Here is a 6,893-nt window from a genome sequence, read left to right as displayed (position 1 = left end):
GAACCCACCCCTGAATTTTTGCGGCGATCGGTTCAGGCGTTAGTGAATTTTGCGAATTTCAGATTTTTCATTTTTTTTCCGAGTTTTCGTATTTTCGTGGGTGGAGCACTCAAATAATTTTTTTAAGGTAGAAGGACTCATCACATCGGAGAACTGACCCCCCTATAACCTCCGCTGGATCCCACAGAACACGCTCACAAATTTTCACGACGATCGGTTCGGCCGTTTCCGAGTCTATAGGGTACCCCGGACAGACAAACAGACAGACAAACAGACAGACAAACAGACAGACAAACAGACAGACAAACAGACATACGTTTTTATATATATAGATTCCCGGAGACAAGATCTGAGGGCGCGTATGGTCATTCTCCGAGGTGTCCCAAAAAGTGGATCGAGAGGCGTAATGTGTGTGTGATTATTTGATGCAGTGCCTCTTACACCAGATTTCGGAGAAGTAGTCCTAGTGGGGAGATTGGAACCCAGAGAGACTATCGTCGCGTCTGTCGGCTCTTTCAGGCTCTCTTTTTTCCGAACGAATTCCGAGCCCATTCAACGAATGAATGCTGTTTCATCGTGGGAAGAGTAAGAAGGTATACGAAGCTTCTCGTCCGAGCCGTCTCCCGAAATGTAATTCTGAGCGTTTCTGCCACGAAGCATTTCCTGTGCAGACCGAAATCACAGTCGAGAGCCACCGCGCTAGGTTCCAACAATCATGATGGCTTCCCCATTGATATCTCGCCTTGAGAGTTTACATTTTCGCGGGAAACAGCTCTCAATCGTGAGAGGTCGAAAGAGAACTCACGAGGGAACCGACGGGGGAACGGGAAATATCTAAGTGAAAAAAAGTCCTCCTCTTTCAGTCAAGCCGGATGAGATAGCATCAGGGAAAAACTCGAACCGCAGTTCAGGAAGATGTATCGGAACGCAACAACTGATTCCGCGAATGGAATCCTCTATTTTTCGGCGATTTTTTGCGCTCTCATTGTCCGGTCGACCTTGTTGGGAACAATCCAATGAGGGATCCAGTCCTCTTCGCCCACAAGGACCTCGATGAGGTAAGCATCCGACGCGAACACTTTGTGCCTTTGCTGAGCAGTTCTCTCAGATTAAGCCTCGAAAGACAGGTCTCAGGTACGGATAGATACTCGTCGGACGTTCCGAGAAATGTTACGATCGATGCTGATTTTCGATTCTGATCTCAATATCATTATGTGATGAGACATTCGCGGGAGAAGGCCATTTCCATTCGGTGGGCCGGTGGATCAGAAGAGCCCATGTTGATTCGAGCGATGATGAAGATGATCTTCATCCGACTTCGGATTCTTAGCGATTCGATTCCGATCGAACAAGATGGAGACACAACCTACATTCCTTGGCATTGACACGAGATTAGATTCTGATATATTCAGAACGAGAAGCCAGTCGTCCCGGGTTCGGCTGATCCTCTATTCGGCAGTTTTCGACGTGTGGTCGAGATAGATTAGAGACAGAGAAATGGAACGATTCCCATTTTCGGAGGCGATCGCTAACCCTCATCTGAACGCTCGCGGATCGACTCCGCTTGCTGTTGATTCGCCGACATTGTGATGGGTTCGCGACGCTGCCAGAATACGGAAGTTTCAACAGAAGCCGCAGTCAGCCGCGGTGGGAAATACCGCCCAGCCGGAGCGCTACAGTACCCAAACCTGAACAAGATCTATCGCGTCTGCGCAGCCGTCATGATGATTGAATCGAGGAGAAGTCTCTCGGGTATGGCTTATCGATGCGTTCGTCTCGTAGACCGCAGCCACTCGAAATGGAACAGAATGTCAGGTCTCCCTTCTGCAAATGCTCCTCGGTGATCCCGCGTGTTGCGGGCGAGAAACTCATTGCCTCGTCGAGAAACTCCAGGGTCAGAGCATTCACTCCCGTTGCGATTCCGGCTGTCTTCGCACGATGGGACCCGGGGAATCGATAATTCGATCAGAATGGATAAAAAGGACGAATGCGGTCATATGAGACATTATCTCCTTTAGTCATTGTCGTGATCCGCTTAGGGCCGCGGCAATGCAGTCGATGATCCGTTTCGAAATTCCTGGTACAGATTGGACTCCAACGAAAGCCTTGTTTTCGGTTAGCGACAAATCTTTTGCCCTGCGTCGTACGGCGGGTCCGTTAACTGAGTGAGTGAGCTGACCAGAATAGCTGGATTTATTTGTTGTAACCGAAACGGTCAACAAACTTCAGAGCCTTGCGCTTCAATCGAAACCGGAGGCTCGTCAAGACTGGAATCAGTCGAGTCATGACCTCCGTTCTTCAAAGGTCGATCGTCTTCGATATCGTTGCAGTATTTTCGTAAGGTCTTTGTTTGGTCTGAGCTCGATGCTTGCTCGAGTAATTTTTTTGTACTCGGCATCGAGGGCATTCTCAGGTCGCTGAGATTTTCCTCCGAGAATCCCGCAGCATCTGTAGCTAATGGATCATCTGATTATCGAAGCTCTCCCTCGGATCTCAGCCAAAAATCGACTATGAGTGGAATTAGCGCTCGTCCCACACATCCGGAGCCCGGGTTGAAGAGCCCAGCTATGGGACCGCTCTCATAACAAGCCGTTGAGTGCAAGGCACCAAAGCGATTTATGGCTCTGGAAAGCGGTTGAATGAATGCCAAAATACCTGAACCCTGTCGAGAGGGTCACCTTCTAGGTGCTCGACCGTCCGGTCGGCCGTCCGTCTGCGTTGGAGGTCGAATAGCAGCGGGGCAAGGAGGGCCGCTTCTACAAATCAGATCAGATTGATTTCAGCGATAACCTGCGGCCTGAGGGCACACTCAGGAGGGCATCTGGTGTGTTTGTGTTGATGAGAGGGGGCGCATAGGAATACATTTACAGCTCTTCATCACGATCGAGTGCCTCCCGGAAACAGTTGTTGCCGTCTTCGAAAGCCGAACTTGCGTGCTTGACGACACTCTCGTGGAGAGCGCCAGCCTCTTCTATTTGCCGACGCCACGGAAACATGCCCCTTGAATGGTCGTTCTCATGAATCTCGTGCTGAAGCACACGGCCGATTAGGAAGGTTCTGCCACCGAGTCGTCACGAATATTCTCATGTTATTGCTCGTCAGGATCACTGAAGACGATTCATTCCCCGGCCGAAGTGCACGGAGCGAGGCATGTGCGTGAGTTCATTTTTGTACATGCCGAAACCCAATGGAATCAAAGCGTCGGCTGGAACGTAATGGATACTAGCAGACAACATCTGCTCCTGAACGCTCTCCCAATCAAGACAGTAATTTTGAGAGGAAATTGATCTCGAGTTGGAGCACTTGTCTAGATCAGAAGCGGCGCTCAAAGGGCGGAAGGAGAGGCTTCTCATCATAATTAACCCAATTGGAGATGCCGGTCGAGAGCGAGTAGTGGAAAAGCGAGTAACAATCAACGGAAAGCTCCGGAATCTTCTCGGTTTAGGCTGGTCCCGATCGTAGATGCTTCTTCTCAGGTGGACTACCGTGACACGCTAACGATGGAAACGCCTTGCGTGCAGGGTCCACGGCTCCATTCAATTAGAAGGTTGCCTGAGTTCTATAATGAGTTCCAGGCTCCATTGAGATTCCAAACTCCTCTCTCGCCTACAATCCATCGCCAGCCGAGAGGGTCGTTATGTATATTCCTGTGCTCCTCTCGTCCCAGACCTCCGCTAGAATTTCCGATCATGAAGCTCAACACAGTGAAAGCATCCCGGCAGTTTGATTGGATCTCCGTTTCTCGGACGCCCGGTCTTCTGTGTTGCTTCTGGTCCTGACGTCTATGATACTCGAATGATGGAGGGAAATCAGGAGATGGGCGAAGGCTAGCGGGACGAGATGCGTCGAGAGAGTAATTATTATTATGAATGCAACGGTCGGGGAAGCGGACGCCCTCAATCTTGATCTAGGGCGAGGCGGATGGTCGGATTCTCGCTCATTTTAGTCGGCTCAAGCCACACGAACACTGAGGCGTCAACGAAGCTTCCAGAGGATAATCTAGGCGGAGGATGGCAAACGACTCGGGGAGCCGAGACGAAGAATAAGTCTCGAGCGAGAACCCTAGCTTCTCTCTCTTGACACTAACTTGACCGGATAGAGCTTGTGGGAAAGAAAGGCAATCGATGTATGAGCGACTGAAACGGCCGCGCGAAGCTCCCTCGGATTCCCCGGAAGCGAGCTCGTCGAATGGAAATTGCTCTGATGTTAGTTGAAGATACCGAGGCCGTCCGACATCGTGAGTTTGCCAAACACCCACAGAAGCAGCACCCATCGGAAGGTGAGCGAACGAGGCTCGACATCGCCAATCAAAGCCGCGCAGAGCTATGAGACGAACGTCACGGAGAAGCCTTCTCGCCACGTTGGCTTTCTCGCTGGAGAGTTGATTCCGATTCGATTCACGGCTCACTAGTTCAGCCGGAGAAGTCTAAGAATAAATGACACAAGCTGGCAGGCAAGCCTACCAGCGAAGATAACACTGTGAGCCGGAGGTCTTCCTTTTGCCTGACTTCATATAGCTCATTCGCGGGAACTAAGATCACAGATACACGGGATCCGGGTCGACTCTCACGGTTTGATCGAATTGTGTGAGTTTGCAAGGAGGAAAATCTCACCCATGGTACTCCACGAGGGAGTCCGGCAAGGAAATCAACGAGGGGAATTTTGGATCGATTCGTTTATTCGTCTCCCACGATTATTGATAAATAAACTTGTTTAGGCTCCTGGAGGCACGAACCACGTCCACATAGCCGGGAAGGTTCCGAATTGCAGTTCTCTACCGCTCCGACATCGTTTGGTGCTGTCGGGGTTACAGCATGAGAAATCGTCGATACTCAAACTATGACAGTTGCACAATTTGATCAATATTTCACCTGGGGCGAGAACCGCTCGGTTTCCGAGTTTGAGGCGGGAACGTCGGCGGCGACGGCTGTTGGTCGAGATTCTCGTTGTTGCTGTTGTTTGTTTTCGTGGAGTGAGTAGTTCAAGAGAAAAATGAACGCGAACGATTCGAACCGAGGGACGGACGGAGGGGAGCGAAATTTATGGCACCTGACAAAGCAACAACAGAAACTAAAGTCAGTTCTCTTAGACAAACCACGCGGAAATGTGCGACGACCGACAGTGATAACGGAACAGGCTCGCTCTACTGGTGCATTGTTGCCCGAGACGGCTGCCAAGCGTTGCCGAAGCGGGTGCCCACCAGCCCGTCTCTCGGCCTGCCCTCTACCGGTTCCTCTTTGCCGTGGAAGGTCGTCCATTATTGCTTCGCTCAAGACGCAGTTTGTGGTGGTGATGGCGGTCGTGGCGATGGTGGTGTTGTTCCTTTCGCCGGATGGGGATTCGCGGGACACAGCGCGGACGGGAACAATGAAACGACCGCGTCTTCATCCGGGAGCTGACCCGTCATCTTCCTGCACTTTGAGAGCTTGACATGGCGCTTACGCATCTCGTCCATTCCGAGAGGATTAGGGGGCGCGAAGGAATTAAGTGATGTCATCCCGAATTCGAAGGCGCCGGGCGAAGGTATCGAATGCGTAGCATGTCGCTGATGCCTTGGGTGGGAGTGCGGAAATCTTCAGCAGCCAGAGTTGCACGATCGGCAGCAGTAATCTTTTGCGAGAGCTAATGACTAGCAGTGACCTAGGTGGGGCACTTGAGCATTTGCTTCCTCCAACTTGTGTAGTAAGCGCTTCCCTCAAACTTGTGACGGGAGCGCTCCCCTCAAACTTGACGCCGACGAATTTCGCGCTCGATAGAAACGCCTGATTTCGGGCATGCTCACACCCGTGTGCATGTCTGCTGAATGCATCAGTTCCGGCTGTGCTTGATACATTCGTGCCAAACAAATTATTGCATAATTCACGCCGTGTCCCTAACGACATGTGACGCTTTTCGAAGTTCGAAAATAAACACCGGATTTTTCTTACCCTCTGACCGAAAAATTCCCTCCAGGTGCCCGAAAATCAGGTTCTCCGGTTCTGCTACCTTTTGGAGATGATGCGACATTCCTTGCTCGTGCAGGCAATCAGTGATCATGCGCTGAGCAGAGCTCGGTGTAGAACTCGGTATGGAGGGTTCGAAGCTGCCAACTTCGGTTTCATCGAGGAGCCCGCAGAGGACCACCCGACCACTCGCAAGCTCTGTTTGGCCAGGATGCGGGGTCAGTCGAGAAACGATTCCTCGGCGACTCCCGTAGATCTCTAGGTAAGCTCAGCAGATGGGTTCTGCATGAAGTCACTGAACGGGGAAAAGAATCGAGCGATCATGTGCCGAACCTTCTTGGGTATGTACGAGGACCAGTATTCTTCGTATCCGACCATCACTTATGATGAGGAATGCATATTTCTCGACAATCACCAGGGCGACGAAAATCTCGCGTGAATCCCGAAGGCCCGACTACGAAATCAGTAAAGAGAGATCGATTCGGAGAGAGAACAATGCTCTGTGTGTACGGTGGGATCGGAGAGAATGATCTACCAAAGGCTGCTGGAACTTATAGAATCTGTCAATTATGCACGTCAATGTCAGTTGATTGATATGAATCGTGCAATCACGGGAAAACGTCCGTAAATAGACCGAAGTCGGCACTGGATTACTTTGCTACACGACAACGCTCTATCGGACTCTATCCCATCCGGCGAAATCTGTCAAGGTAGCTCTCGCCGCTTCGGAGTGGGAAGTTCTGGCTCATCCAGTTCGTTATCCTCATCCAACTGCCGTGGAAAGCCACATTTCCGCATTAATGAGCCACCCCCGCCGAACAGCAATTCACAGCCGAAGAAGTCGGAAAATGGGTGGCCGGATGGGTCGGTTCGGAGGGAGAAGACTTTCACTACAAGGGCACCCGCAATATACTACGAAGATTTTCCGACTGCTTAGCTCTTAGGGAAAAT

At 51.0% G+C, this 6,893-nt stretch overlaps 1 protein-coding gene across 1 annotated transcript in view; it reads right to left on the bottom strand.

Annotated features, from left to right (window-relative positions):
• Window positions 1-6,893, bottom strand: part of LOC100899589 (sodium bicarbonate transporter-like protein 11) — a 134,549-nt gene that overhangs the window by 35,209 nt on the left and 92,447 nt on the right. The gene's annotated exons all lie outside the window — the stretch shown is intronic.

Source organism: Galendromus occidentalis, unplaced genomic scaffold (genome assembly GCF_000255335.2).
Source record: "Galendromus occidentalis unplaced genomic scaffold, Mocc_1.1 scf7180000075612, whole genome shotgun sequence".
Classification (NCBI taxonomy): Eukaryota; Metazoa; Arthropoda; class Arachnida; order Mesostigmata; family Phytoseiidae; genus Galendromus; species Galendromus occidentalis.
This window is presented reverse-complemented; position numbering and strand designations above follow the sequence as displayed.